The sequence below is a fragment of the Sinocyclocheilus rhinocerous genome, unplaced genomic scaffold (genome assembly GCF_001515625.1).
Source record: "Sinocyclocheilus rhinocerous isolate Xijiao unplaced genomic scaffold, SAMN03320098_v1.1 scaffold886, whole genome shotgun sequence".
NCBI classification, from domain to species: domain Eukaryota; kingdom Metazoa; phylum Chordata; class Actinopteri; order Cypriniformes; family Cyprinidae; genus Sinocyclocheilus; species Sinocyclocheilus rhinocerous.
The window spans coordinates 578,843-591,027 of record NW_015631204.1 but is presented as its reverse complement, the minus strand read 5'-3'; the positions used below and the strand labels follow the sequence as shown (position 1 = coordinate 591,027).

At 35.2% G+C, this 12,185-nt stretch overlaps 1 long non-coding RNA gene across 2 annotated transcripts in view; it reads right to left on the bottom strand.

Annotated features, from left to right (window-relative positions):
• Nucleotides 1–141: 141 nt before the first annotated feature.
• LOC107741666 (uncharacterized) overlaps nt 142–12,185 on the bottom strand; it is an 18,097-nt gene continuing 6,053 nt past the window's right edge. For both annotated transcript variants that reach the window (XR_001640221.1, XR_001640222.1), the window contains 2 exons: nt 10,073–10,147; nt 142–302 (listed from right to left, as the gene is read on the bottom strand). This is a non-coding gene — a long non-coding RNA (uncharacterized LOC107741666). The remainder of the gene's footprint in view (nt 303–10,072; nt 10,148–12,185) is intronic.

Genomic DNA, 12,185 nt, shown 5'->3' with positions numbered 1-12,185 from the left:
CTCCAATGTCTTCAAACCTTACATTTCTAAAAATGTCTAAAATATTATATATATATATATAAATTTGGATCAAATATATTTTTTTATTTAAATGACATTTTATTTTATTTTATACATATGACATACATTTAAGGAATTTTTTATTTATATTATATTTTTTACCATTTGATTGAACCATCTTCGGCATCTTCGTATGATGATATGTGAGCTCTGATTGATGCTATTTTCACTGAAGTGATTGAAAGTATCCAGATCACATCTTTCCCATGCTTCCTTTAGCATCCTTCATTTGTCTTCCATCCCTAAAAAGACAAAAATAATGAGCTATAAATGTAATGTAAAAACAGTTTCACACTCAAAATACATGCATGCTATCTGATTTTTGCTGACGTTTGTCTACATGTGGCTCTAGTTATGTTCAAATCCACTGAGCGCCGTGTAATTAATGAAAACACGGTGATTAGTCCAGGAGGACGTTTGGAACAGGAAACTGAATTCCTGAAGCACTGCTATCCACTTCCACAGAAGACAAATACAAGCTTGATGGATCAGTAGAAACTCATTTTCTAGTACTGTTCCTTTGCATTTGTCTTATTTTTTTCTATTGTGAAAAATCGTGTCCATTTGGCCTTTGGCTATGGTGAACTTGCTATGTTCACTCATTACATTAGACGTGGGAATGAGATGCGGAAATATTCATTTCTGAGTGAAATTAAACCATCATTGATCATGATGAGGGAAAGCAACGGCTTTTAATCCTTTAATTACGGTCAGGATATAAATTTATCAATGTATCATGCTTTTTCAGTTCAGCGGACCCTGTGTTGTGTCAGGTGTATGAAGCGCCTCTGGACTGCGACGGAGAAATATATTGCTTAGTCGAAGCCAACATGAGAAGCTTTTACAGGTACAAATGCTATTTTAAGGGTTATGAATCGGAGTGTGTGTGTGCTCACAGGAGGAGTCAGTCTTGTTAACACATCGTGATTTCACACCTAACCACCGCCATCCTTTCAGTGAGCGAGATGTGTGTGTGTGTGTGTGAGCAAAATGCACAAATCTACTTGATGCAGTTGAGTCACAAATATCTCTTAAACGTTATAAATATGAAGTGCTTTTGGCCTCTTGATTCTTCTCAGATCATTGCATACTTGTCTGATGCATAACTTGACAAAGAACTGGCATTTATGTAATCTTTTTCGAGGTATACCTTCTGCTATGCTTATTCCTATTAATATATAATTCTTAATTTAGAAAAAGTTAGTAATGATGAAATTTTAGAAAAGTCAGAAAATTAATTGTATAGTTGCAATGAGATTATATAATTAGTTAAATAAATGACCATATAAATTTTCCCTTAAATTATATATATATATATATATATATATAAAATCCGTTTTTATTTTTATATTTTCCATTTTCGTTGCATTTTTTATAATTTCGCTGTGTGGTTTTGCCTTTCTTAAGTTTTAACTATTTTAGTAAAAGAAATTAAACTAAATTAAAATACGTTTTGAATTTTTTTTTTTGGAATTTAAGATTTTAAATTGGCAATAAATTGTGAAATTAAAAGTTTTTAATATTTTATATATATTTTTGCAGTTAATAGTTATTTTATTTCAAGTAAGGAAAAGGTTTTAATGTTTGTTCATTTTCAGGGTTATAACTAAAACTAAAACTGAAACTATGTAGAAACATAAATATACAAAATATTTTTAATGATTTTCTTTTTTTAATTAAAAAATAGTGTGTTTTTAGTCAGTTTCATTGGTTGTTTTATTCTCTTATTGTTTTATAGCCTTTTTGATGTTTGTATTTAATTGATCATACGTACAATTCTGATTTATTTCTCTGTAATTCTCCTCTGTACTTCTCTCCTACACAACCCTGACATTGTAAGACTAATTTAATGTATCAATTCTTCTTATGCTAATTAGGGTACAGTTTCCCAATGTTAGTATCACAGATGGCGACAAAACCTCACATGCATCTCGTCTCCTTTTACTCTGTCAAACTGTCTCACAAAGCCTGTAAGAACTGAGCAACAATATTTGCATACTTTTGTCCACTCTAATCCAGCATATCGCATACAACACTGGTGTAGTGTAACACCACCACCCCCTCCGACGACACACACACTCAACGAAACACACACGCCTTTCTTTTCATTGTGCTTTGCTAGCATGTGCCATTTTCTCAAGTCTGAATCCTCCATACAGCAGTCAAAACGCTGGCAGCTTGAGAAAGTGACGTCATAATTATGTTTATCTCTCGGCTCATGCCAGACGCCAGCCATGAGGTCACAACAACAGGAAGTGTTGCCATCAAACTCATATCAGAGAATAATGCGAACAAATATTTTACATTAAATGTTTAACAAATAAAGCTGCAAGAATATATATGATTATATATAATGTATATTTCAAAAATAAATATAAATGTATTTAAATATTTTTAAAAAACATTTGAAATTAAAAAACAAAACAAATATTTTTGTTTCTGGTCTTATTATTTATTAGTGCACATTATTCTAAAGAAGAAATCATTCTTTAAAAAGGTAATATATATATATATATATATATATATATATGTATAACTTATATGGACAGTTAATTTTTAATTTACATTATTTTTAATCAAATCAAAAATTGTGTTTCTGATCTTGTTGTAAATAATTCATAAGTGCACATGTAATATATATGAGAAGCAGTTTTATTAGTTTTTTTAACACCAATGTTTAAAATAGATTTTATATGGACAATTATGTTGAATGACATCAAAAATCAAAAAGTTGTTATATTTACTTAACGTTTTTTGGTCTTATTGCAAATTATTCATAAGCGCATGAAGTGTTTGTTTTCATAAACGAAAAAAAACTGATTTTAAATCTAAGTGACTCAACAGTGCATGCATGTTATTGTAAAGAATAAAAGGTTTCATCATTTTTTAGCAAAATTTCATATTTTTTTCTGCCTGACATTTCCTGCTGTTGTAACCAAGGTGAAGTAAATCAAATTAACCACAAATATCACAGGCTCTTTTCACAATCCAATCAAATGCGATGTCTTGGGTACGAGTATGATGGCCCTGGCAGGGAATTATGTAGTCTTTTACATTGTATTATGCAGGATTTGTTGAGACCCCTATAACCTCTGGCTGTACACAAGGTTCAGCTAAGCTCGTGTGAACTCATTAGGGAACATTATCTGAGACCAACGAACCTCAAAATATCTCCAACAATGGAGCTAATCACAAACCAGAGCGCCGAGTTCTCTTTCTCCGAGCCTGGTTTAATGGCTCGGGGTGGCGCACGCTAGTTCCTCTTTTCCCATTTCACACACTAGCCGAATTTTACCCCCACAAGAGCGATGAGTTTTCAAGCCAATGTGCTTTCTGAGATAACAGAGATACTACCGACGGAAGCAATGGCACGAAAGAGCGTCCATTTTCCCACACACAAAATAGTAGATAAATGGTTAGCAGTGCTCAGAAATTTCCCAGATTCTAAAATGAACAAAAGACCCCCATTTTCAGCACATACATACTCATTAAACACACATATAGAGGCCATGTCATGACTTACGGAGAGATTTTATGCCTGCCGTGTCTTACTATTATGTAAAATTAGGTGGGGGAGAGAACAGGAAGATGAAAGGGTTTGGGGGAAATTATCCTTGCGCCAAACTCATCCACTGTCTAATTACAGTAACATGCTTTCTTCATGGGAGAGTGTTACATGAACCTCTCTCTCTCTCTCTCTCTCTCTCTGTTGAGTGCTTAGAATAGGAACAACTGCATATGTGCCAAGGCTGGAACCCAGATTTGGATGAATCCATAATTCTCTGAATCAGGAGGTGTCACACACACACAGGAAACACCATTAAAAACCTCATGTGTAAATAAGAAAAAAAAGAACCAAAGAGGAAAAAAATGACAAGAAATATAAAAAAAATGATAGCCAAATTTATGCTGTGATATTTCCACACAATTTAAGCTTTTAATGTGTTGTTAATAATCATCACTTTGTCATATGGATCTTTAACTTGAATATTTGCATTACTAATTCATATTACCGTAATTCATAAGAAACATGAAAATATAAAGTATCTTGAGTTATGAAAAATCTTGAGGTAATACCACTCTTGTTAAACTGTTTTGCTGCTCTCAAAATGCTGCAGGTTGCATTTATCAATTGTTTTTACAGTTATGTTGGAAAACAGTATATTCCCAGTAGTCTTACGCAAGTTTGAAATTTGTACCAACTTCACAAGCATGTTAAATAAATTGAAATTCAAATGTAAATTTCATGTTGATGTAAAACAGCCGCCATGTAGGCTACACCTGTGCCGGCACATGCTATATTAATACCAAAGTCATGCCACTCGGCGGCCATCTTTGAAACGCCTCTCAGGCACGGGGAGACATCAAATTCTCCGAAACTGTTTACCAAGCTTATGATTACATTTCATATTTGAAATCACCAATGAAATCTGACAACAACTGTCTCATAAATGTTCCTGAGCGCACGTCTCAGAACGCTGACTGTTTCTATAGCAACCGGGACTTCTAACGGCAGCTGCAGTGACGCGCTGACTTTACCGATTAGGGATTGGCTCTTTTACTCAGAAGGCGGGGTTTCATTCGATAGAGCGGCCATATTGAGTGTTGCATTTTTCCCCATTCAAAACAAATACGAGTGACACGTCTAGGGTATTCTATAGTCTTTGTTCATATGCACATTCATGTAACGTTATATATTACCCACTATCAGTCTATGTACGTGGCCCTCTAGCAGTCGAACTATAAAACTGCAAGTTACTTGCGGAGAAACATTGGTTAAGAAATTACGTGCACGCACTTCTGCTTGTGTGTACCGATATTTACAGATGATACAACTATATAACAACCGGACCTTTTTTCTTTATGGTCAGACATGAACACGCACAGACAAATGATGGAAGTAGGCAATTTGCTGGCAAATCCACCCCGACATCTATAAAATATCAAAGGCTTACCATGATCAATTGGGCTGAGGCAACAACACTGTTTGGAGGACGGATTTTTTATAGCATTTTTAGCGGATTTTTCGCTCATTAATGACATTTTGTTTAGATCTAACAAAAACATTTTTTTTTCTTTATTTACGGACATGACGTAAACACGCACAGACAAATGACGAAAGTAGGCAATTTCTCGGCCCTGACATTTATAAAATATTATAGGCTTATTGTAAGGTTACCATAATGAATCAGGGTGAGACCAAAACATAATTGAATAATAATTTATGCATTTAGCAGATGCTTTTATCCAAAGCAACTTACAGTGCATTCAGGCTATACATTTTTTTTACCAGTATGTGTGTTCCCTGGGAATCGAACCCACAACCTTTTTTGCGCTGCTAACACAATGCTCTACCACTGAGCCACAGGAACATGGCTTAGAAGACAAATTTTTAATGACATTTGTTCATTTCTAACAAAGTTTAGCAGTTTATTGCGGTTTTATTATTGATACATTCTATTATTTGAGTATTCATTATTTTTACGTTTTTTTTTGTTTTGTTTTTTTAAGTTAAGAGCCCCAAACGGTTTATTGCAACAAAAATGAAATATAGGATTTTTTTGTGTAGATACCATCTGGATTTTATTGATATTGGTTATAGATGACCATAACTCCCTTTCTAATGGATTTTTATGTCATCCTCTCCTGTTGTGAACCCCCCCCAGTGAGATTTTGACGTGAAGATGTCATGACAAGCTTGGCCTTTCTCTCTTTCCTGCGGCTTGTGCGGCCCATGGCCAAAAGGTTTTGTGGCAGAGGGACTGTGAGAGGCCTGTTCCTCTCCCCCTCCGCTCGGCTTTACCCCTCTGGTTCCCATCCGCTTCCGAAGCTCTTAACAGCCCGAGCCGAGAGCTCGTAACCCCCAGCACACCCTAATGAGAGACCCGGGGACAATGCTGGCATTGTTTGGTACCTCAGCCCAAGAACAATGGATGTTTACCCAAGCAGTTGTCCGACCCAAACTCTACCATTGATTACAGTTGGGTCTCCTGATTAACTCTGCTCCTCACCCCAGTACAATGGACCCTTTGACTGGGCCACCGTAAGCCCCCTCCAATTTGTCCTCCCCTCCTTCACTTTTTCTCTCCATCGCCACTCTTAACGCAGAACTCCATCATGGGACCCGAGAGAGAGCAGCGTCTCTCATAGGGCTGAAATATTGCTGCTTAATCACCACTCACTTCAGCAGAGAGACATTAAGAGAGGAATGAAAACTGTCTGGAAAAAGACAAGTATGGACTTGAACTTCAGTATTGTAAAAAAGCATGCAAAATGATTTAGCATCTCTAAAAAAAGGCCTTTGTGCTTCAAAACATGGTTTTGGTATATCCTCTGCACATAAAAGGTTTTCTGAGAATATCAAGTGAAAATGCTTCTTAATCTAATATATGTTTGGCAGAGTGTTTAAAAGCTGAAAATGGCTTCTCCTGTCACATTTTCATTTGTGTGTATGTGTGCGCGTGTTTACACATTGCATTACTTCTTATCAAATTGTATACATACATATACACATATATATATATATATATATACACATACCAACACAATGATGAATATGCTTTAATATGCTTGATAGTCATCATTTTTCTTGCTAATATGAGCATAAGAGGAAGTATTACATAGCTATCAATTTAACAACAGTTTGACTATGTCCTCATGCATTAAATATAGTTCAGACCTTTTCACTGATCTTGTAAAACTGTTGTTTTCAATGCAAAAAGATATGTTGCATTACTATCAAAGTCATTCAAATACATAACATTTAAAAATGAATGATACCGTTTAAAAGTTTGGGGTCAGTATGATTTTATGTTTTGAAGTCTTTTATGCTTACAATTTATTTACTGCAATTTATTCAACCAAAAAAATTACAATTTTTAAAATGTGTTTAATATATATTTATATATAATATTTTTTTTAATGTATATTTAATATATTTAAAATGCAATTTATTCCTGTACTGATTTTAGCAGATCTGTTTGTCACATGATCCTTCAGAAATCATTTTAATATGCTGATTTGCTGCATTTTTATCAGTGTCGAAAAAGTATTCTGCTTTACTTTTTTTGTGATACTTTTTTCCCCCACAATTCTATAGACAGTTCAAAAGAACATTTATTTGAAATAAAACATGTAGCATAAATTTCTTTACTGTCACTTTTGATCAATTTAATGCATTGTTGCTGAATCAAATTATTTTTGTTTTATTACGGACCCAATACTTTTGAACAGTATTCGAATACTGTATCCCTTAGCATAAATTACAGCAACATAAATTGCTGTGGAAGTTTATATCATCAAATCTAAGTTATGTTATAGCTTTACCACAACATACACAAAATGGTTTCTGTTCGCTTACACTTGTACATTCATGCAGCCATGTTTTATCAATGATTTGGATGCAAACTTTCACACAACATATTTCAGATGTAAATCCCTGTGTAAAATGGGTTTAAAGTAATCCTGGTATTATAAAGCCTGTAAATTTCAAGTTCAGTTTTACACACTGGTGCCTCTTCACACCATCAATGCACATACTGTATGGAATGGCCCTCAAACTTTGTGCAAAATGCATTTAACACAAGATCTGGTGGGCTGAAACTCAATGCATCTTCTAAAACAGTCAATAAAGATGAATTCTTTGCATCCAAGCTTTTCCCTTTCAATTTCATTTCTCATGCATATTGCATGATATCAGCTTATCAGTCTACTCACTGCAATTCATTAATGTGTCAACTGATTAACAAATAACACTGAAAACACTCACTACATGAATTGAATTTTAACATTTTCAGAGCCTGGTCTGTTGCCTTTTGAAATAACGTGCAGCTCTGCAGTGTGTGTTTCTATGGCCGTCAGCACTGCGACATGCATGCACACACACACACACACTGCGCTGAACGTCTGCAGTCGGCCCATCTGCCCAGCAGAGCTGCTCAGCATCCAGGCTCCGATATTCAGATTAATAAATCATTAAGACGGTGCTGTCTATAACGGCCCCATTCACACGCTCTCCGGACACCATGTGTCTGCTGCGAGCCCGGCATTAGACATGCAAGAATGTTAATGTCGACACGCATTATAAGAAGCTTGTGAGGCGTCTGTCTGCACACTGGGCCTGTGCACATCTCGACATATTGTGTCTGAGAGAGAAGCCCCTCTCGTCTGGAGTAAGAAAACCCACTTTAATGTATCAAAGGACAGACGTACCGATAAACGTATAGAACGTGGCCTAAATTTGAAGCATTTTGTGCCTATTATTTTAAAACAAAATTCTGGTCTTTTAAAAATAAATAAATACAAATGTATTAAAATATAAATAAATGAAAAACAAATATAAATCTGATAATGATTTTAATAAGATATACTATTATAGTTTAGTAATATTTTGAATCAGTTTTTTTGTTTTTGTTTTAACAGAATTAAAATGAGCTGAAATAAAAAGTTTGTTATATTGTATTAAAGTTTAAGTAACTGTGTTTTTGTCTATATAGTTTTTATTCATTTTTATTTCAGATTTTGTTCTAGTTATTTTAGAACATAAAGTTGAACAAAATTAAATTGAAAAATGTTGCCTCAGCAACTAGCTGAAATAAAAAAGTTCTTTATACATTATTTTATTTCGGTTAATGATTTTATTTCAAGAAAAAATTCTCATGATTTTTCATTTTAGTTTTTGTTAACTAAATAAATGATCTATCTTTACGTGAACAATAGTTATAAATATATGCTAATTTAAAGAAAGTAATTGTACATACACAAGCTGTACAACAAAATATATTTACATCAGTGTTATAATAGTTAACAACCCTGATATAAATATATACATTTTCTTATACAGCGTGTGTGTGTGCAGTTTTTTTCTTTGAATTAGCAAAATATTTTTCCCACAAAGGTGGCTAATTTAATGTTTCTTCCTTTTTCTGTACATTTCTTTTTTTTACGTAAAAACATTAGCGCACAGGAAAAGACACCTGTTCTTCTTTTTTGTTCTCCTTTCTGGTCCATTCAAAGCATTTTGTCTCCTGCTTAACCCAGCACTTTAAGTACACAGTGAGGGGGATGATTGCATCACAAAGGAAAGCACCAAGTCCATACCCCTATTTTGGTTTTGCAATTTGCATGCATTTGCATGATTTTATTATGCACATGCCTTTTGTTCCCTGGGTGGGAACCATAAAAAAAAAAAAAATGGAGCCCATGCAAATCCACCTCACACACAAAAATACACATTTGCGGTTGGATAGGAAGATTTTGATGAAAGCTGGGCTGCTAATATTTACACAGCGGTGCATGTTTAGCAACAATCAACAAATTACCTGCTGAAAAAATAGGAATATATTTATTTGTGGATCGTTTTGTTGTTGCTTATTGATATTTGCATGCTGTTTTATTCTATTATTAATCCTATTTCTGTGCAAACACACACACAAACGCTTTCAGCTTCATGCAGACCCACCGTTTCGTAATTCTAATCTAAATATCACATCATTAGCATCTGCTATCACAGAGAACTTCAATGGGAGTCTAATGTAACAGTCCAATTCGACCGACTTGATTTGAAGAAATAGGTCAGGGGTTTAATGTTGCCTTTGGCCTGGTTTTCTAAACCACCCTGATTCAGACACACACACTTCTTCTGGCTCGATAAACATTTCCTCTGACCAAAATAATTCTTGTAGTGCAACAAAGTCTTTTTTCGAACACGTCATTGGCATTAACACTGCAACATAGCATTACAATAATATTAACAGCCTGTGAGCTTGAGTTTCCCACCTTCAACCCCTATACAACCGCTCTTTCCACCAATATTATTTTATGTTTATTTTTCCACTCATGTTTTTGGTCATTTGCATGCATATCCTGATGCTTTTGGATTTGTATGCAGTGGGAAAACAAATGTCAGATGAGCTACGAGCATCTTGAGCAAACACGCACATGTGCATGTGTCTATGAATGGTCCGCAGAGGATGTTCACATCCCTTTTTCTGGCCTCTGGCTCTCCACTCACCTCATGTTGCATCAGCCTCATGAGGCAGCGCTGCCTCCACTTCCTCCTGCGGGCGACTCCGAGCTCCAGCTGCCTCTAACACACCGAGAAACACAGAGACTTCACATTACACCCACAATAAAGGCACATACTATTCTGTTAGCTTTACCACATAATGGTGAGCTCAGTATCTCATATTTAGAGGTATATGTAATATCTAGAATTACATTTGCTATACATGTTTATCCAAAGCAACTTAAATTGGATCCAAAGAAAACATTTGATCAGTTCATGCATTCCTGGGGAATCGAACCCATGACCTACTGTTTGAGCTACATTTTAATTACGCCATACAGACAATGTTTTAATGCCATTTTATGCAATATCTTTTAATGGACATTATTTGGTTGTAGTCAGAAAGAAAGAAATCTATTCATGCTCAAGCCACTGATGTGACTCTAAAATGATCAAAATTCCTCTCTGGTATCACTGTACTATGAAATGTTTTATATTGTTTTTATAGTGCATGAGTATCAGTGGCACCTATTATTGCATGAACATCTTAAATGTGTAAATTATTAACAGCGTTTCTCGTGTCTGCCATCTATCTGTACTCCTTTTGGTCATATTTCATGCATGCCACTGATGTGACTCTAAAAGTGAGCGAAATTCCTCTCTTTTGGTATCATCAAACCATGAAATATTGAGCATGTTTGTGTACTGTTCTGATATATATGCATTTAGGGTGAAATATGAAACTAGTGTTTAAGCTATAAAACACATTTATTTTCATTATAGAAAAGCAAAAACTATTTCTTCATCCATGTGGTTTAAGTGGTTTATCTATGCAACAAGACTGTATATAATGGTGAGCTCAATATCTCATATTCAGAGGTATGTATAATATCTAATTTACATGTAATGTCTAAATTTACATTTACCATACATTTTTATCCAAAGCAACTTAAATTGGATTCAAACAATACATTGGATTCCTGGGGAAACGAACCCATGACCTACTGGTTGAGCTACCTTTTATTTACAACATACAAGGCAATTTTAATGGAAACTTATGCAATAACTTTTAATGGACATTATTTGATTGTAGTCTAAAAGAAAGAATAAAGGCCACAAGCTAAATCTGTTCATGCTTAAGATTTGTTTCACAAGTGCATAACTATCAGCGACACCTATAACTGCATGAATACCTTAAATCTGAATGAATGATTTAACAGCGTTTCTCATGTCTGCCATCTATCTGTACTTCTTCTGTTCATATTTCATGCATGCCACTGATGTGACTCCAAAAGGAATCAAAATTCCTCTCTTTCGCATCACTGTACTATGAAATGGTGAGCATAGTTCAAATGTGTGCACTGTTAAGTAACGTGTAAGCTGAAGAAGTCATAAAACACATTTGTTTTCACTGCAGAAACGCAGAACTACGTCTTCATTCACATGCTCTTTATACTGTACATGCGACGCCGAATCAAAACACAAGATGCCAAATGTTCATCAAAAGCGGCTCTCCTGAGAATCTCCAGGCAGTGTGATTACCACCAATCATACGCCGGAGCTCAGGGTGCTAAACCAATGGAAATGGTGCTAATTAGAAAATTGGTATTCATGGTAACGGGCAGCCATTGTGCTGTGACATATGCAAAGCGCGCGGCGTGTGTGTGTGTGTGTGTGCCAGCAGACATTTTGGGATTGCCCTCTCAGTCTCCACTGCCAAAGCCATAAGATGGTGGCAAACAGGAGGCATCGCTTCCACGGTGGACAATAACGTGTTTGGAGATGCCCATGAACCGCTGACGGTTAATTAAAAGGGTCGTACTGTACGGAATATCATTTTTAGATTACATCTTTTCAACATCACACAAATCAGTGCTTTTATTGCTTTTCCTGCAGTCAAAAAAGCTTTATTTTAATATTTGATTCTCAAATGAATCTTGGTTTTGTCAGAATACAGAAATATATAATAATTTAGTCAATTTGCAGTCAATTTCATGCTAGCAATAATTCCACGGTTAATGCTGTTGTATTCGGTCTTGCTATCCGTACATCTGTGTGTTTGCCCTCAACTGAAGGAAAAGCGGCTCCTCATGTCTCTCCATCAAAATCCCAGAGTCTC